Source organism: Seriola aureovittata, chromosome 15 (genome assembly GCF_021018895.1).
Source record: "Seriola aureovittata isolate HTS-2021-v1 ecotype China chromosome 15, ASM2101889v1, whole genome shotgun sequence".
In the NCBI taxonomy this organism is placed as follows: Eukaryota; Metazoa; Chordata; class Actinopteri; order Carangiformes; family Carangidae; genus Seriola; species Seriola aureovittata.
In genome coordinates, this window is record NC_079378.1 from 6978302 (window position 1) to 6999695 (window position 21394).

General features: G+C 41.0%; 1 protein-coding gene across 1 annotated transcript in view; it reads left to right on the forward strand.

Annotated features, from left to right (window-relative positions):
- The first annotated feature begins 15605 nt into the window (after positions 1 to 15605).
- LOC130182638 (short transient receptor potential channel 4-like) overlaps positions 15606 to 21394 on the forward strand; it is a 28687-nt gene continuing 22898 nt past the window's right edge. The window contains exon 1 of the mRNA XM_056397700.1: positions 15606 to 16500. The gene's annotated coding sequence lies outside the window, so the exon portion shown is untranslated. The remainder of the gene's footprint in view (positions 16501 to 21394) is intronic.

Here is a 21394-nt window from a genome sequence, read left to right on the forward strand (position 1 = left end):
AAACCCATTTAACCTGCAATCTCAAGGCCACAATGCGCTTTCAGGAAACCTCAAAAAGGGAGTGTCAGTCAAAATCAGTATATGGCTTCACAGAAATCCACTGAGAAAAGGATATCTGATGCATTTTGTTTGCCTTGTTTAATTTAATTCAGCAACCAACGTGATTATCCTTGACGAGGCATGATGTACCCAGCCATCATCTGCAATCACAACATCAGCTTTCATTGTTTTGCAGATGACAGTCTTGTTTGTCCATCAAAGCAAATGATTTTCATCCTGTTGATTCCCTCGCAGTCACTGACAGCATGGATCATTTTCTGCAGATAAACAGGGATAAAAGTGATAGCATGATTTGGGGGAAACGACAGGCAACTCGAGGGTACTGCTCGTGTAGTCCTCCAGACTCGAGGACTGACATTTACCTACGGCTCTGACAGCAGTGCCTCAAACTATAGAGTCGTCCTTGACAACATCCGTACGTTTAGTGCAGGTACTTGTGAATATTGCTGCTATATTCTTGTTGTCATCCTCAGTAACCGCAGAAGGAGGATCCCTAATGACCACAGAAACGACACAAACCAGCAGTATACAAAGCTTGGTGGTTAATGAAGACGTAAATGTAAAATTAATGTTGCATTAACATAAGCTATATGAGATTCGAATAGTAGAACATTATATCCGTCTTGTTCTTGTGTTGTGTTTATTCTTGTAAAGAGCTTTGTGATTTCTATCCCCCTCATACATTATTTTCTTTAATCAGATGCATAACTCTTCCAAAGAGAAAACACAGTGACAAATAAATTATGGAGTGCATGTTTCTACACCTATAATTACAGTTACACTGATCATTCCTGTTATTTTCGGAGACTGGTCATTTCCATGGTGATGGTGTCCTATGAGAGGCATTCGAAAGCTCTCTCCTCCCAAGGTGCTAGATTACACTTTTTGAACATTTTTCTTTTTTTTATGTTTTGTTCCCATCTGCAGTAACTACACAGTTAAGAAAAACATGCAAAAGGAAAAAGTAAGCTTGGTTATTTTGTTGGTATCTAAAGTCTCGGTGAATCAGCAGAGAAGCATGCAGTTTTAATGGGAGAGGTGTGAAGGAAAGGAGTAAAACCAGCAGGGCATGCTAATTTTGTCTCTGCTGCTCAACACTGACTGAGGAGGGAAAGTCTTCATAACTGATAAATGAGAGGAGAATTTTCGCAGTGATGCACTTTCTTTTTGAAATGTTGAGTGTAACGCAGCGATGCAGATGTTATATTGTTAAATGTTTTCATGCTGCTCCATTTCACTTCATCTTAAAATGTCACACCAGAGGCCAAGAGGGTTGAATCACTGCTACAAGGGTGTGGTTTCTGCTCGCACTTTAGCCATTTAAGGACTCCTCAGTTCCCTCTTGTTTTCTTGCCTTGATTTATTATTCCGTATAATTTTTCTTCCCATGTGCTCTTATATAACTGGCAGTTGTTTTGTTTAATACTCACCCTTCCCTCACCAATTACTGCAGAAGTGCTGTCAAGCAATTTGTATAACCCCACAACACTATCTCATAAAACTCTGTACTGAAAACTGAAATGTAGTCTCTGTTTTGGACATGAACATTTATATATAAGATTTATATTCCTAAACCTGAAAAGGGTTTTTGATGGAGCATTTTCACACAAAAAAATGAATAAGTCAAGAATTGCACCAACGTTCTGTGTCACCTCAATTTCCTTTTTTGTCCAGTGTGCTATTTTAGTGCATTGTTGCTTTTACAGTCAAGTCTCCACCACATGCTGTGTATTTGGTGAGGAGAAATATGTCAGGGACTTCTATTCTAGCACAATGAGTTCTTTTCATAAAATTTCAAGAGACCTTTAAAGTGCTACAAGCTGTTTTCAGAAGACAGGTGTGAATATGAAAAGAGAAATGTTTTTCCCTAAGCAGAGGCTATGAATCTATACAGTGCATTAAATACAATGTCGAAGTGACAGACAGATGACTGGTTTGCTATGTGCTGTCACACTTTCATGTCACTTTTACCACTCACTTATTCTAGGACTGCAGTCTTTGCTGCATAATTCATGGTGTTAAGAGGGAAACTCATAACTATAGATGTTGATGTAAATACAAGTCTGTCAGCACCATAATGCCACAGTGCAACCCCTGTGATCTAAATGCAGCTGTCTTTTATTGCTCCCGGTGGGGAGATTGATCATTTGGATTTGCCCCATCAGACCTCTCTAAGAGGAGTGGGCAGCAATTGTCCAGCACCAGAGGAGCAGAAAAAAAACAGCAACATAGCTAACTCTTGCTAATAATTACTTCTAATTCTGGACATGGATTTCTTTCAGTGTGGGAAAGCATTTAGAGGAGACTAGGGATGCCACTGTGTGGAAATTTTCCCAGGGGTAATAAACTCATTACCAATTACACCGGACTTTTTTATAAGAAAAGACGCGTCGACTCAATGTCTGTAAATTAGGAGTGTTACCTCCAGATGCTGCCACCTTCATCAGACAAATTTAGCAGATTAATGTTATCAGGTTCCCTTTTGGCATTGGGTTTAAATACGAAAATGTTGCCAAATAGGCGCTTTTGCTTTTCGCTTTGACACCAAATCCCCCGCCATTGTCTTGTCGGTCAACTCTCCTCTCATGTGATAAGACTGTGATGCGACTCTGCTCTGCTCTTTCAGTTTATAATTGTATTACTAAGTATTGATATCTAGTATTTTACAAATGAATTGTATTTTAATTTGATGAACGTGGGCGCTACTGATGAAATGTGAAAAATGAACCAAATGGGTTTTAAAGAGACGATGGGGCCGCTGTGTGCCTGAACACAATGTAAACACCGGTAACACTGGGATGAGATTTGAACACAGAATCTGGGCTGCCAGTAGCAGAATTCCTGCCATGCAATATATAAATATCTGACCGTGATATAAAGGACGTGGAGATGTGGACATGCCCGATTCCTCTTCCTCACCACTTCAACCCATTACTGTTTTTCTGTCCTCTTGCTGTGTAGCTGAACTTTTTCATTCATGTGCCTCTGATTTCTACATGGGTTGTGTTTGACGTGGGTGGTCACTCTCTCTCACACACACACGGGCTTGTTATCTCTTCATGCGAGCCACAAAGCCTCTTTTACAAAACCTCATTTACGTCTCGTGTATGCTTTGTGTCTGCACAGTAAACAGGATGCTTGTTCTATGTCACACATGAGCAACACAGTGTATGTGATTTGGCACGTGTTGCAGGTTTAATTGCACAACTGGTTCAAATGTTGAATGATAATCAAAGGCATAGGTCTGGTGAAGCATTGGACTAAACAGAATGTCTTTTTGAACAGATGACAAAGCCCTTGTTTGCAATATGTTGGTGCATGAAACTGCCTGCCTTTCCTTTTCCGTGTTTTCCTTAATACCCTATTAGGGGAGGACACAATCAATGCAGTTTGAGCTAATAATTGGATTTCTCTCTTCTTCTTTTTTTTTTTAACCTAAGGCAAGAGAGAGGAGAAATAAAACACAAAGCATGACATCCATCAGTCTCCTCAAGTTACCTTTATTTGCATTGTGATTGGATTCCTTGTCTGATAACCCATGACTCTGATACCTCTGGAGAGGTCGATAAGGGTAATTACCATGAGTCTCCCGAGGCATTAGTACAAGCATGACTGGAGGTGTGTCTGTGTGTGCGTGCGTGTGTGCGTGCGTGTGTGCTTGATAGACAGATCACAATCAGATCCACAATCGAATTACTCCAGAACACCAGAGTAGGGGTCTAATGTTAAAAGCTGAAGGAACACTGACAAGTGATGGGCAATACAGTACCTCAAAATGTGGTTTCAGTTCAATAGGACAGGTAGAGTATACCATATTAGGCTAATTACAAGAACAAATCATTTCATCATTTATTCATTACACATTACTCACTGGGAAAGTGATTACTTTGCTTTACTAATTACTAAACAGCTAAATAATTGCATTACTTGTTACTTTAATTCCATTACTCAATTCAACTCAAAGGTGCACTTAAAGACCCCCTCCAATAAAAATCTAGTTTTTAACCAGTGAACATGTCCATATAATGTTTTTTTAACATGACCATATAATGCAAAATAATCAGTCAACGCCATGACTGCATATTTTCACCTTGGAACTGCAGTGAATGAAAGACTGATTCAGACAGCCAGGGATTCATATGTCATATAACCTAAGGAACCAATCCCATCAACTTGCAGGGACGGGGGGGCGGGGAAAATAAACCTAAAACCTTGTCACTGCAGAGGAGAGTTTGTATTAGCACAACCACTGTCATTGTGTCAGCCACTGCCAGTTACAGGCTAACAAACAAAATAAACACATAATAGATGCTAACGACGCTAACCATTCTTATACGTCTGCAATTTTGGTCACAACAGACTCTGAGTCTGAGTCTGAGTCTGACTGAGGCTCAAACATGGCTGAGTCTCTCCAATGTTTCTTCCTCTAACCATCTTGAGACGCACTGCTCTTTCACCTATTGCAAGCAGCAGTGGTAGTGGGCGGGGCACAAGGCCGGATCCAGAATTTTTCAATGAGGAAGTAAGCGTAGAGGTGCTTCTAGTGGGAAAACCTTAAACAGCTTTATATGTTCACACGGGCACGTCACATATTCCGTAATATGTATAAATAAAAGGAAAGATTGTGGTTTAATGAGCAGCCAGCCCACAGATTGGAGGTAAACAGCTAGCTTACGTTAGCCACAGCAGAGAGCAAGCCAACGCCTCGACTGTCAAAGAAACAGAGCTTTACTTAGATTAGTATCTGTAATAAGTGAATTTCAAATTGTAATCGCTTACACTATTTCTCTTTTAAAAGGAGCCACATTGCTGTAATGTGTTTCTGCCTTACACTGACACAATAAGAAGAAGAAAAAGGAGAGAGGAAGGAGGTAGAAGGATTGAAAGTAAAGCAATAGAGGAGGGCGACTGCAATGGTTATTGATCCCTACATCTATGGAAATCAATACTTTTCAACAAGGGGAAGAATGGATGAACACATGAAGAGAAAAAACCTACAGCTCAACTCTTCCCTGCACAGTTGGCTAAAACGATTAAACATCTTTATTGCAGTTGACTGCGAGGTGACCTTGGGGCGGTAGTGCCAGCAGTGTCAGTTTAAACATGTCGGTATTGTTATCTCACCTTCACCATGTTAAATCTTTTCTCGACAGTTCTTCAGTTTCTCATGCCCGGAAGAGAAATTTCGGTGTCATACACACAACTACAAAATGTGTCCTTGTTAAAACCTGCACAAGGAAGAAAAAAAATGTTAAAAATCAATATTCAAGTCAGTGTATCATATTTATAAGCCATGTGTGCAGAGATACCACTAATAGAGGAAATATTCTCTGCATTCACAGGTATCTAAGTGAAGTTTAAAGGAATCTTGCCCTAGGTCAAATGAAAAGATACGCCCCAAATGAATCTCAATGTGTGTGTGTGTGTGTCAGAGAGCGAGAGAGAGAGAGAGAGCGAGAGAGAGAGAGAGAAACATGTAGGCAACCACATAAAAATGACACCTTGTAGTTTTAAAGTGACACAAATTCAAAGAGTACCCCCCTTGTAGGTTGAAAGATGGCTGCTTTATAATTTTCTCACTGACGAAGGACACAGACTTGACAATGGATTTCAGTGATGGTAAGTTTGAATGATGTGGAAAAGAGCCAGGGAGGTTCACAAGAACAAAAAAACACCTCTGCTGCATAATCCACCTCTCCACTGCTCATCAGTATGCTCATTGTCCTCAGTGTGTCTCGAAACACCCAGTAGTATCATGGGTAATTATGCAAAATTTCGAGGGGGGCTTCATGCAGGGGCATAGCATGACAAGGAAGCGTTGAGTCATATTTCATATCTGTCACAGACATGGGTAGACAAATGAATTCCTATTTAGCACTTGTGTCTTAAGCAGGTTTGCAGTGGCACAGTGACAAAGGACCACACGTGCATGCAAAAAGATTATTTAACTCTACATAGAGTCCGTTCGGCTTTTCCACTTCATTTCACCCAGGCTCAGCCTCCAGTATGATGTGCAGTAGTCCAATCCAAAAAAATACTGTACAGCTTAATGATTCAAAAGCCTATGTGTGTATTAGGTACTGTAGCAGTTTCGTGTGCTGAAATCTATGAAAATAATTTCACCAGAATTATACATGCATGAAAATATTAGAATTAATGAAAGCAAGTAACCAAGTCATCTTTTAACTTTGAACATGTCAGACATGAATATTTCACTGTTGTCCAATTACCTCCCTGCCTTAAAAAGTTTGGAAAAGTTGAGAATCTAATCTCAGAAAAAGCAGCATCTCTGTGCAACTTGCAACTAGGGCACTGTTTTTGCTTGTTGAACGGAGCTTTCATGAGCCCCTTCTTAACCATGTGCAGCAGAAGCTCTCTGTAACATCAATTATGAGAACATTTTGGCAGCGGCTGCACGACCGCTGTGTTTGCAAAAAACAAAAGACTTGCACAAAGGCAAAGAGTCACAGTAACCTAGGATTTGTTAGTTTGTCAGCTTGCTCTTAACTCTCCGTCAACATAAACACACACACATACACACACACACACACACACACACACAAACAAGGGATAGTTGAAAGCCTTTATTGATATAGTGTAAGAATATCTCAACAGCAAACTAGAGGCTGAATGGATGTTTGTGTTCTAAGCCAGTCTGACAGACGGAGATCTGTGAAAAGACCTCGGGCAAGGGCAGCTGCAACATTTTAAGTAAACACTATTAATTGCATGTCTGCAGTAGTAAATTGTAATTGTGAGCAGCTAAAGGACTTCAGTAATTGGAACAAACTGATTTATATCCTCGTTTCCTCCGAGCATAGCTTCTTTCTTTCAGCAGTGGGTGCTGAACCCAGCGTTAGGATGGCTCTGATACCTCATGTTTTTAAAAGTAAACAAGTGAAGCAGCAAGAGAATAAAATATGAGCCGTTTAAGATTCTCTTTCTAAATCACATCACACCTGTTTTGGAAAGTTTTGTGCAGGAAGTTAATATTCAACATGTCTGCAAAATCCAGACTAAGAGAAAAGGAAAGAAATGCTATTTTGTAAAATGTTTGTTCAATGAGCTTCATTCTCACAATCTCTCCGTCTCTTTTGGCTCTTTGGTTCAGACTGAAATAGCTCAACAAATACTAGATGGATTGCCTACTTCTACTGTATTTCCAGCTTAGTACAAGAAACCTTGTCATCAACAAAGCCAAATTTAAAGCGTGTACTTAGACAACACAGTTCAATTAAATCGCCTGCTTTGTGTAGTAAACTGATGATTCATTTTGTCATCGGGGTGTGTGAGTGGAGTAAATCAGTGTCCAGTGACTGGAAAATGAAAGATGTTCAAAGAGGAAATGATATCTTGACTTAAAATCTGAGGCCGAGAAGTAGGTGGGAAGAAGGCAATCATAAAAATCAATAATTGTTGTGTTAGAGGAAGGTGACAAGTTGCACAGAGTGTCTGTCAGGCACCACAAAAGCCTGTAGTGAACAGCTCGTATAAGCTGGTGCACAATGTATATGTAGTTAAAGAGATAGGCAAAGAAAGATTCATGCACAGATGAGTGCATTTTATTGGAATCTCTCCTTTTTCGCACTTCCACTTCAGACATGTCAACACCCTTTGTAATCTCTGTTTGGGCTCCAGGACATTATTCAGTAGCATTTCTTCTGAAAAAGGACCCCCCCCCCCCATAGAGGGGGTCAGTCGTGGGGCAACACCTGGTTCTCCGACAGCTCCCCTGTGGCACAGAGGCACACACGTTGATTCCCTGAAGTGAGACGATTGGTCATCAAGTCAAATACACACACACACACACACACACACACACAGTGATGCTTAAAGCATACATATGGGCACACCGTCACAGCTACACACATGGACACACTAAGCTGCATCTCGAGGGACAACAGTAGCCTTAGCAACAGGAGGTGTGCCAGTTATTTCTCCCCTTGTTTTTTTGCATTCTCTCTCCGTCGATCTGTCCCTTGCTTACGAGCACATGCTCACAAATGGTTCCTCAAAACAGTTGAAGCAACAACAGGTTACTTTAAGATATTTCTAGTGAATTCAATGATGTGTATTATTTTTGCACAGACTCCTACATTGTTCCCATTTATACTCTACCTTTATTGCTCTTGTGCGGCTTAAATTTTGAATTTTGCTGATATTGATTTTACAACATCTTATAATTGCGTGTTTGCCAGAGTAAAATGGTGCCTCTGCGATGCTTTGGCGTATTCTTACGAGATCTTTTTCAGAGTAACAACCATTTACAAACCCTTTCATATCTCCAAGTGGTTCCATGCTTTAAAAAGACCTTTCATCCGTTTTATCGAATCGTTGTTGCACTGGGCAGGAAAACACTCAGGACTGGCTGTTCGTCAATTCAAGGGATGACACGGACAGATAATTACAGATGGGTGCTTTTCAAGCCTCCAGCCCCTCTGATTTGCATGTGTTTGAGATGAGGGGGGGGTGGGATCAACTGCAGAAGAAAATAGAAAGCACACCTGTACCGATGGTGTTGTTAAACCAAAATAACATCAAAAACCTTGATGTGAAAGAGGAGCCACACATCTGGTGGTTATTTTATGTATTAAACAAACTAATAATATCTGGCTGTTTGGCAGAACATAAGGCAACACCGAGATAGACGGAGAATCTGCTCAAACCACTGAGCCACCTTTAATGTCAGCATTAAATTGATTTAATAAAATCAGACTGTTGAAAGAAATTTCATGTATCCATCGTATCCCAACGATTTAAAAAAATAAAATTAAATAAAATAAAAAAAAGCTATTCTTTAAGTACATTGAACAGGCTTGATTCAAGTTTGTGTGATGCTGCAAAACATGTTGGTTCCTTCATTAATTGCCCTTCAGTGTTTTCTTTGTGGTAAATGTCTGGTGGTTTCTTAGAGGTTGTTCCCCTGTGTGGGCAGCACATGATGGACCCACCTCTAGAAACTGATGACAGGAGGAGAGAGGAAGCTCAGTAAATTAGGTCTAAAGTGGGTTTGATACCAGCAGAGGCTTGTGTGCGTCAGTAGCTACGTGTCTATTCAAAGTATCCTTTGGCTAAAATCTTAGGTGAACTGTTCACTTTAATCATACATAACTATTGATTACAGTATCGGATGAAATTGAAGCTTAACATTTAAAGTTTAGCAGCAAATACGCCTCAGTTTTGCTCAACCAGCAAAACAGCCAGATCTTTGCAAACAACAACAACGCTGCGGTAAAAAACTTATCTAGTAAACTGGAAAGTTGGACTGATGCTTATCATATACTTGGGATGATTACATTGCTCTTGTGGTCACATATAGCTGCCACGCTGAATCAGTTGATTGCTGATGCTGCAGCGACACACACAAAAACTCAGGACAAAAGCTGAGGTTTGTGCCGCCACAGAAATAAATTTGATGTCAATCCCTGTTTACCCCAAACATTGGCACCGGCTGAAAGCTTTTCCACTGGTGAATTGTGCCAATTAAAAGCTGACAGTTTGCAAATGGAAACTACATACTGGACATGATATCAATTTTGACAGTGTTTTTGTATTAGAAATAAATGAAACAGTGAGTCCTGACCAAGAAGTGTTGTATGATGGCTGATTCTAAAGGGACTAAAGGTCAGCACATCTCTGCCTCTGCTGTAAAGATTTTGACCACTTATAAAAATCTGTCACTCATAAATCCCACAACAACAGAAAAGTAATATAAAATGCTGGAGCAACCCTTCCTTCATTCATTTTCTAGAGCTCTCTACCGCCTTACCTTTACCCTCAAAACAGCCTCAGCTCTTCATGACATTGATTCCACAAAATGTCTGAAACTTTCCTTTGAGATACTGATCCATATTGACATGATTGCATCCCATAATTTAGCAGATTTGTCAGCTGCACGTTCATGCTGCCAATCTCCTGTTCTACCACGTCCCAAAAGTGTTCTGCTGGATTCAGATCTGGTGTCTGGATCTAATGAAACCAGTTTAAGACGACTTCTGCTTTGTGACGCAGTGCGTTATCATGCTGAAAGGAGCCATTTGAAAATGGGTGAGTTGTGGCCGAACAGGGATGAACATGGTCGGCAACAATGCTAAAATAGGCTGTGGTGTTCAAACCAAGAAAACATTCCTCATACCATTACATCACCAGCCTGCACTGTTGACTCAAGGCAAGTTAGGTCCATAGAGTCATGCTGTCGATGCCAGATTCTGACCCTACAGCCTGTGTGCCTCGGCAGAAACCTAGATTCATCCGTCCAGGCTAAGTTTTTCTGTCTTCAACTGTCCAGTTTTTCTGAGCCTGATCCCACTGCAGCCTCAGATTTCTGTTCCTGGCTGACAGGAGTGGAACCTGACATGGTCTTTGGCTGCTGTAGCTCATCTGCCTCAAAGTTCAACAAGACTGTTTTGTGTGTGTGAAAATCCCAGGAGATCAGCAGTTTCAGAAAAACTCAAAACAGCCTGTCTGGCACCAACCATCACACCATGGTCAAAGTCACTGAGATCACATTTTTTTCCTCCTCTCTGATGTTTGATGTGAACATTTTACTTGAAGCTCCTGACCTGTATCTACATGATTATATGCATTGCAATGCTGCCTCATGATTGGCTGATTGGATGACTGCATGAATAACAGGTGTTCTTAATAAAGCGCTCGTTAAGTGTGTAAGTACCAGCTCCAGATGGAGCCAGTTGTGAAATAAACCACTCTTAAGTTTACATTCTTGGTTTAACAGCAAGTGTTGTAGTGTTATGATTCTGAAGGACATTTAGTTCACTGCAGCATGCTCATATAATAGATTGGATCTCTGGACTTTAATTGTTGCTAGACAGTGTTTACAGTACAAGTCCTTCCTACATAATACTCTCACATTGCAGACTTTGCTACCATTATAATTACAACAAGATGGCTTTGCCACTTGAACATGCATTGTATGAAAAGGTGTTTGCCGAAGAGTCTGATGCCATTTCTGTTTACCAGGAAATTCTGAATGACCACAAGGCATTGAATTAAGTTTTAGTTATTAACTGTAAAGTTATTAAGAGTAGAGACAATGAAAAGTAGAACTATAACAACCATGAACCAAATTATGCTAAATGATATGCAGACATTGTTTGTGTCCCAATCCAGGGGCCCACAAACACACAAACAATGAATTATCCTCACTGTGGACGGTGGAAGTTTGCAGACTAATTTCTTATATTCACTGGCTGATTAAAAAACAATTGGTAGAAAACACTTATTTCAATTATGAGGTCAAATAAACACCATGAATTAAAATAATACAGTTGAACCTAATTAGCACCTCCTTCCTCTTTCATGGCCTTTGACAGGTAGACGTGCCACAGAGTGCCAGAGCTCTTAGAAAAAACAACAGGTTATTGTATGACGCTCTATCATCTTCTATTATAAAATCTTGCCTCTTGTAGGTGTGAAGTGATGCACTCTGTTGCACTTCACTGTGTGAAGGTATGCCAAAACATTTCTCCAGGGTAAAAGCTACTCTTCTATTATTCACCATAGGTAAGTTATTTTACTGTCATCTGGGGAAAAAGCTTGAAAACTGACTTGCTTTTGCAAATGAAATATCCAACCATTGTTAAAACACAGCTCCACTTCTTTCTTCTAAAAAATTAGCTTTAAAAGCAGACAGTAGACATCCAATTTAGCAGTGGCCCATTCCACTCTGTCAGAGGTACAGCTGAGGGTACCAGATAAATGGGGGGGGGGGGCATATAGATGTATTATGTTGTTTTGAAAACTACTGAGATTTCAAGGGCAACCACTTTCATTTGCATCTTGATGATAATAGCACAGTTACTGCAAAACAAAAAGAACAGCCAAGTGAAACGAAAAGATAATCGTTCCTTTCCCTTTTGAAGGATTCAGGCATGACACATTTTCTTTGAATGGGGGGCATTAACGATCAGACTGTCTTAATGCCCCTCGTCTATCACAGTTTAATCACCCAAATAAAAATCTTAAGTGGTGGTCTTTGAAAAAGCATTATGAAAAAAAAAAAAAAAAATCATACAGCCCTCTGGAAATAGTTTGTTCTATCAAACAAGTAAAAGGGAAAAAAAATGTAGCATTGCCCTGAATGTTACATAAGCAAAAGGATAACTGCAGATAACTGCCAGGTCTTGACAGATCACTGCGGTGGAGTCAAAGCTTTTCCTTTCATAAGGGTCAGCATCGATGGTGAACATCCTGCACAGTAGTGCAGAGCTTCAGGATGCACTTACAGAGGACATGTGTATACTCTGAGACAATCTGTTTATTCTCTCCGGGGACTGGACTGGGATAGACGAGAAGCGTTAGTCATTTCTGCCGCTGCTACAAACTGTGGTTTCTTAGGAAGAACTGAGAGCCCCCTCAGCATCACTCGTACACTGAAACATGTGAAGTTATTTTAATGTTTCACACGAGAAGTAACTGGAATTTGGAAATGTAACTCATAGGATATGTAACTGGAGGCACTAAACTTAACAAATGCGTGTTTTCACATCAAACTAAAGTAACTAAAGGTAACTGCATGTACAACACATTGAAGCCACAATCTTACTCTAACCTCAAAGTGTTTTTTGGAAAAGGGAACTGAAGGGACACAAAAATACACTGCAGGTATCCAGCAGTGACAGGGTGCCTAAACACCATTAAGACATTCAAAACTAAATCGGTACCATTCACTGCGCATTGCTGAGATAATGTTCTTGCTGTTTTCTGCTCATTTTTGCTTACTTAACTGATATGAATTGCGTGTGGGGGGAGTCAGGGTGGCAGCGTCAGCCTCAGTGCATCTCCAGGGAGGACAGAGACGGATCAATTTTAATTACCCTGTAGCTTCTCAGAGAACATGGGAGTAATGGGGATTTAAACAGCTGAGATGGCCACACTAACCTCAGGAAACCCTAGAAGATCCACAGATACAAAACACGGAAAAGCAGAAAAGACGGGTTATGAAAACCTGTGCGTTTCATAATCCTGATGTTTACCAGGGTGCAGGGTTTAACTTCATGAAAGGTTGACTGATTATTCTCAGATTCTTGGGACAGGATGAAGACGGCACTGGGTTTCCATGGAGATAAGAGAGACACACTCTGAGTTAGAATGCAAGTTTAGATTTCAGGGAACACACACACACACACCTCATACCTAACAGAGAGCTGGTCCGACTCTTTGCCAAGCTTCCAGCAGAAGTGGGTTTAACCTGCAGCTGTGACAGAAGAGTGTGAGGGAGAGATAGGCCCAAGAAAAAAGGGGGAAGGCCAAGGAGACAGGTGGGCAGAGGGGATTCTGCAAAGGGAGATGTCACTGCCAACTGGATGTTCATACTGGAGTAGCGGGCATGTAGCATTTCACAGACGGAGAGGGGGGCTGTTTGCTTTGTAGCTGCACAAACAGCCCGCTCCTCTTCTCTCAAGTCTCCTCTTACCTCCATGAGAACCGCACCATCTGTTAAAACTCATACAAGGACACTCACCAGTTGTTCATAAATGGGCATCTGCAAAAAGGAATTAAAAAAAATATTTTTGTGTGAATAGTTACTGCACTACAATGCAGCACAGAGAATCAACAATGTGCTACAGCAGCAGGATAGTTTGTGAAATAAAGTCTCTATGCTAACTCTGCAATACACATTTTTATTAAAAAGTGAAACACTGCATTTCTGATGGGGGGGGGGGGGGGGGGGGGGTCGCCATCATCAGGCAGCTGTTAAGTAGCTTTATAAATAGCAAAGGAGCCCCTCTGCATCTTCATCCCTCTGCTGCAGAAGTCGTACTGTGCTCCCCCCTCGGGCCAAAATGTTATCAACCAGTGCAAGAACCGCTACCTCCACTACAACAAAGGGTCTGTGCTGTCATGAAGCAGCTTTTAAAAAGTGAAGTGGAATCTTCGACTGTTTTTGCTTTCCTCCCCCCTCCTCCACATCACATCAAATGTTGTTTAAATGTCAGTTCCAATCAATCCCCTTTAAAGCCCCTTTTATGGGAGAAGAATTAAGCTTCACGACTATTTTTAGAATCGGTAACATTTTCTGATTTCTGACCTGTCTGCCATGCAGACTCTGCTCTGCGGCTAATTTTAATGTGCTTTACATACAAGCAAATCTACTTAAGCCATTTGTATAAAAGAGAATAGAGAGTTATTGATATGGTAGGTCACCTTAACTGACTATTGATTATAATGTCTTTGATTCACTGGTAAAGCATCACTAATATGTCACATTTATTTCAACATAATTCAATATTCTTTCTCACAGGTGTGTTCTTGAATCAGTTTGACTGGATTAACGAATGTAGTCATCAATCCATGAAAAGGCACATGAACATGTTCTCTTGCTGTACCCAAGAAAAGTCTCCATGTGGGATTCAAGCTTAGTTTCAGGGAACCCTGTCATCCCTCGGGATCAGCTACTTAACGACTTGGAGTCAAAGAAATTAGCGGCACCATGGGACATGGACAAGAGGCAGCCAAAAACGCAAAGACAGAAGGTGAGGTTCTCTCTGTTTTTCTGTGATGACTAAGTTGGTACAATATGTGTTTAAATCTCCTGCAGAGTTCATATACATTACTTCCTGTACACAGGAAGGTAACACAGTCACATTAAGTAGTGCTAAAGTGGATATGGCATGGGATGATCAGCTTGATTGTGTATAAATGAGGGAGAACAGAGAGAGCAATGGTGGAAGCGCCCTCATGCAAACCCACAAATCCATCTTCCGTCCAATACACACAAGCGAACATCCCAGTATCTCCGTCCTGACAGACGCAAGCCCTGAGTAATCAAAGGCTCTGTGTATCCAAAAATGTGTCCCCGGTGACATTTCACTGCTGTGACGGGACCTGCAGTTTAAAGCAAGCTGTGCCAACATAAACCCGCACACACAAACATACACATACACACGTTCACAGGCAGACACAAGGAATGAGCCTGGCCTGGAGACTCTATAAACATGTCAGCGGATATTCTACAGCATTACACACTATTAGGAAGAATTTACAACATCAACAGGCCTATAAGTCAGCCAAACAGAGAGAGAGAGAGAGTTATGCTGGTATTTGTGTTTGAACTGTGATCAGTGAGCTGATAACCTGTCAGAAGGAATGAGTGTGGAGTCTATGATATGTAACTTCAGTCTATAAGCACTTGCAGTGTGTCCAGTCCACTGATAAAGAAGTCAGGATGGATTATGGGAGCTGCCCTCTTCCATATCCAGTCTGCCTCATAAACACAGTGGACTTGGTTTAAGCCTGATTAACTAACAAACACAAGGTCCCCATACAGTTTGCTTTGCTCAAGAGAAGTGTCATGTGACAGTTGCCACATAATCTCATCCCACTCTAAACCATGACATTGGTCATCCCAAATATTTTGAAGGACTGCAGCAGAGAATTAAACCTGTTTTTTCGGGTTCTTATTTACCTCATGCTGTTCTTTTTCTCTGGATGTCCAGGAAATAAAAGTAAAAAATCTTTTTTTTTTTTATTACATAGGAGTTGCATGCAGAATTGTGTCTAACTGTTTAAAACGTCTTTCGGCCGTTTAAAACAACATTTTAAAATGACTTCATTCGTTTGCAGTGCAAATCAAGTCGTATGATGCTCTTAGGACGCACTATGACGGCCCCACAGTTTCTTATCTTAGATGTGATTCCTGAGAAAAGCTGAAGGGGAAAACTGTTAAGTGTGTGATGTTCATGTGTTTGCAGAGAGGCTGAATGTTTGGCTGAGTTTCCTGCTTAGTCGATTATTGTTTCCCCCTCATGCGGTGCCACAGTGTTCAATGCGTCTCCAAATGCGCACGACCAATCTGCAGCAGCGCTCCGCAGACCGCCTGCCAGGCATCTGGCTGCTCTGCGTTTATTTCTGGAGGCGCCGCTTTTCGCTCAGTCACCCCCCAACAGGTGGATAAGTCGAGTTGGCAAGAACATCGGTGAAAATACATCCCGGGGGCAGGAAAACTGGACATGTTGCAGAATCAGGTGTAATCCAGAGAGGAAACTTCGTTGCCGCTTGATCTTTTTTTTTTTTTTTGTCTCCGGGATTTTGTTTGCGCGTTGAGCTGAATGCGGTGTGCGCCGCTCTGCGTTTTTTCGCCAAATAAGACCGGATGGAAGTCGTGATCAAAACCGAGTCTGGATCTACAGTAGGAGTACTGTCAAGTCTCAGAAAATGAGAAGGGAGAATGCAGACTAGAGTAAATAACCAAGAGAAAGACGGACTGGCATCACTAGGCACCAACACATTAACAAGCAGGGTCTTCATGCAGAGCCACACTGCAGTTTCCACATTTGGGAGATGCTGAATTCAAGAAGTTTAGGCGAATGATTTTTCAAAGCTTCTTGTTTTGTTAGCGCTCATGTGGTCTCTGGATATTTTTCTAAAAGAAGAACACTGATCTCCCTGAGCGAAGTTCCAATGACCAACATCCCAAAGGTTAGTTATCTGCGCAATTGTAAAATTCACATTTGCTGGATAAATAAAAGGCGTTTCATGCTAGAGATGAGGAGACTGTGAAGATAAAAGATGGAACAGGGCGCCTTCAGGGACCCTCAGCTTGTAAATGAAGGACCTCCGCAGGTCCGAAGAAGACTCCTCTCTTATCTTCACAACCCATTTTTTATTTTTAATCCACCCTGTTCCCTGGAACATTTCTGGCTCATAAACACAGAAATAAAAATGTCATAAAATCTCACCTGTGAGTTTACACAGGCGCCATTCTCCACCAATGGCACAGTCTGCCAATTTACACAGACCTGTTGTGTGTTAATTAGGAAGCGCTGACAATTTTATGATTGTTTTACTCTCCCTGTAAGCACAGGCTTCTCCCGCTGTGCTGCATGCTCTGCTGGGAAGCTCATCTATGCAGTGTGTGTGCTGTCTAATCAATGCAACTTTCAGAATAAAAGACATTTTGCTCAACAACATATGCCCCTGCCATCGCACCTGTGTGGTGGTGGTGCTGCGCACTGCTCAGATTTTCTGTTTCAAAATCATGTATTGATTCAGGGAAACACTCAAGTGTTCTTCTGTGCACATAAGGCTGTGTGTGTGTGTGTGTGTGTGTGTGTGTGTGTGTGTGTGTGTGTGTGTGTGTGTGTGTGTGTTTCAATAATAGCTCATACAGATATCAGCAGACCATCCACAAATCCTCCTGCTGGTGGTTCTGCTTGGTGGGCAGTCGTACTTAATAGCTGAAGCAATTTATCTCCCAAGTTTACAATCGATTCAATCCTTAGACATGTGACACATCAACATGTGAGGGGGGTGGCTAAGGTGACATCACCCATGTAGTACAGTATGTGATGTCACCTGATATCTATGACATCTGCCATATAAGCACTAAGACATACTTCCTTCTAAACCTTTTAATCGGTGGAACATGACTCCCAAAATCCCAACTACGACATACATAAAAGTGAACTTAAAGAAAAAATGTGTCTTTTTGAATAGTCTGTTGAATTTAAAATTCAGACACATTTCAATCATAATTTTGTGTAGAAAATGTCAAGTGAAGGGGGGGGGGGGTAAAATCAGCTCCCGTTTTGCCACCAAGATCTATTTCTTTTACTGAGTCTGACTTACTGCACTTTCTTCTTCATGATTTTTACACTCCTCTCTCGAGATTTAAGTTATTCAGTGGCAGTGATTGCAAGGTCCCCATGTGGCCAGTTCTGAGGTATTTTTGACTCAAGGTGAAATTGTTCCATAACGTCAAACTAACACCCAGGATCTTAAATAAGGTGGGAAAAATCTTGCTATCAAAAGGGCTCTCCAGAGTGAAGGAGTTCTCAGCGGAGCAAATCTGTCCTTTTGTGATAATCTTTGACGTTCTTTTCTTTCATGGAGGGAAATGAGAATACATGGAGAGCAGTTCTACAGCAGTAAAGTAGCACCTTGACTGTAAGAGGAGATGACAGGTGGCGTTCGGCAACAAAGTTGCTCAGGAACACCAGCTAACAGGGGATTGTTGCTCCTTTAATATCCTCCACTTTGCTGTCATTATGTGCATTTCAGCCATCTTACATTCCCGCTCCTGGAGGCTGTGAGAACAGGAGGGCTTCTCATTCAAAACCTGCAGTCACATTATAGCTTAATGCCTGCCTCAGAAAATATGTGGTCATGAAATTCTAAACTGGAAATATCATGTCTATTTAATCAAAGGAATAGTTTGTTATTTGCTTTCTTGCTGAGAGTTAGATGAAAAGTTTGATGTAAGTTTTTTCTGTATGGTGATAGATGAAGCTACTGCTACAGTTAAGCCTGTTAGCTTAACTCAGACCAAAGACAGAAAGCAGGGGTAAACAGTGAGCCTGGCTCTGTCCACACTGTCTGTCTGGATATCAGAGTTTCACAACACCGTTATCATGACCAAAGGAATTCATAATAACAATATTCTGATACCTAAAGGAAATATGAAAAAAAAATGATGCCATCAGTCAAATTTCATTTTAACTTTGTTTATTGTGTGTTTTGTCTCTTCTTTGTTAAAAGAATAAGAATCAAATACGAGTGTAGGGAGGTGGAGTCTGTAACCACAACTGCATAAAAGTGAAAAGACAACCAGATGAACTGATAAACAGAAGATCTACAACATCTGCCATCACAATATTATCATACATTGTTGAAATGATATAAATATTTCACTTTTTAAATATCACCGTTATCGTCAGTACTGGTATATTGCAACCCCCCACCTCCCCCCTAGTTCACACAAAGAAATCCACCTACCAGCCCCTCTTAAGCTCACCTGTTAATAAGCTGCTATCTCATTTGCTCAATTTGTGCAATGAAGAGTGAAGCCATGTTCTTTTCTTACGTGTTAATCATTGCATGATTGCCGTCTTGAAATCAATCAAATACACCTTAAATGTCAATATTACAACTTTTACAATTTCATTTGTTTTTATTAGCTCTCTACATGACACATACCAGTGATGATAAGATCTGCTTAAGATGTATAGAAATATCAACCGGATAATGTGAACTGTGGATATTTTTATTTCATCTGGGGGAAAAAAGTACCACCATATAAAGCAGCAGGTTTAGAAACTGAACTAAATAACATGTTCTGTTCTGTCTGTTGATCTCTTTGGAGTGTGTGTGTGAGGTCACAAGTGGACAGCTCTCAGTTCGTCAGTTCACACCTGCCTTTAAAATGCATCTCCACATGCGTCTTGATTGACCACTTGTGATCAGATGTCACTTTATGCGTTGTAGTTGTTTTTAGCCAATCGACAGACAGGTCTGTTGTCAATGTGCTTGTGTGTGTGTGTGTGTGTGTGTGTGTGTGTGTGTGTGTGTGTGTGTGTGTGTGTGTGTGTGTGTGTTATGTCAGTTATGTCAAGCGGCAACCTCCGAGGCTGAAAAATGAAGCCAACTCGGAAGTACCAAAAACTGCAGTTCTTCGAATGGCCACTTGAGGCTCGCTCCAAAAGCGAGTAAATCCCCATAGACTCCCATGTTAAAATGCCCAACGCGCCCCTCCCCTTGCCTATTTTTGGATTAGCCAGGAGTTTGGCAGAGTCAGGCACTGGCAAGATGGCGATAACGGAACGGCCGACTGAGCTTGAAAAACCGCTCTTTTATGGGTGACGTCACGGAGGCTACGTCTCTTTATTTACAGTCAACAGTGTATGTGAGAGCGAGCGAGCGAGAGAGAAAGCGAGTGGGGCATGGAGGGGTTATTTGCATATGATCTCAAGTGGTCAATCAAGATGCATGTGGAGACGCATTTTAAAGTCAGGTGTGAACTGACATTAGAGCTGTCCACTTGTGATCAGATCACTGAAGACGCGTCTTAATGCTAGTGCTGACCCATTAAGCTTATTTCCATTGTCATCGTAATATGAACATGTGCAACGAACACATCGCAAAAGACGCAATAATTTAGAAAAAATTATTTTATTTACAAATGCCATGCATGTGGGATTTTCAAGGTGCAACGCCTGAGCCAAATGAACCGGAAGAAAAAACTACCGCGTTTCTCCTCAGCAAGGTTACCTGCAGCAGAGGGAGGACTGAGATGACAGATAGTGACCTCTGTCTGTGTTCTTTATTCAGCTTCGCACAGCAAAACTGTGTAGGCACACTTCATAATTTGTTTATTTATCGCAAGAAATACCATCATCGCAAAATTTGACAGTGTCATCACACATTTTCCTCATATTGTGCAGGCTTAATACAAATGCAGTCCATTTATGTGCCTGACTATTTCTTTCTGAAGAGACTCCAGGAAATTAGTGTCTCCGCCAAGAAATAGTCAAGCAAGTGACCTCTTTAAAACCACAGCGTGTTGTTTTCACACTTCAGCTTATATATGGATTAAACAAAGAAGATATGTTTATTGGTGTGCTTCAGAGGATTGTGTTTCTGTATGCTAAGCTAACCCATGCTGGCTCTACATTCATATTTACTGTACAGACATGACAGTGGCATCACTCGTCTCATTAAGAAAGCAAAGAAGCGTAAATCCCAAAATGCAGAACTATTCCTTTAAATACACTACTTTATAATACAAAGCTTTGGGCACAACACAGTTTTACACATTTATAAAATAAATTCCTGTTTTCGTTTTTTTTTCCCGTTTTATAAACTAATTGGGCTGCTGTGAGTCTGTTAATCCACTCATTATTTATTGGATAGAGACACAGAGCAGTAATGAGTTGTCCTGAGACAGTGCTGAGAGAAAGGGTGGGGTGGGGTGGGGGGTGGGTGGTATTAAGCACTACCTACCTGAACTCCTTTCTTTTATTTATAATTAGGAAACTTTTCCTTTTCATCTTGTTTTTGTGTTTTCACACACCTGTTTCATTCCTCACTCTCTCCATCTCCTCCTCCCTTTGTTTCTGATCTGCTCAGTCCCCCTATGGTTTTAAATCCTCTAAAGGGAATTAGAAAGGAAGGGGAAGGGGGGTAAAAAGCAGCCAATCCAACGGTGTGATCATCTTGGAGGATGGAGTTTGTGGTGCTGTTGAGTTGTGCTGTTGCTATTTTGCATTATACAGGTGTTTCTGCTATTTAGCCTACCCTCACTGATATAAATGGGTTGGACAAAATAATAGAAACACCTGTATGTATAACATAATTCAATTCAACCGCTCCATAAACTGCAGCCTCCAGAACGATCATACAGCTGAATCAGCACCTCTGAACATTACAACTGTGAAGAGGTGGGATGTATTGCATGACTCTCTTTTGCATTAGTTTTAGCAAGCTAGTTTCTGAGAACCTACAGATCTTGACTATTACCTCATTAAGAGACAATCACTGTACAGTGTCACTGTATTTTGAGAAGCAGCACATATACATCATTTTGCTGTCACCAGGC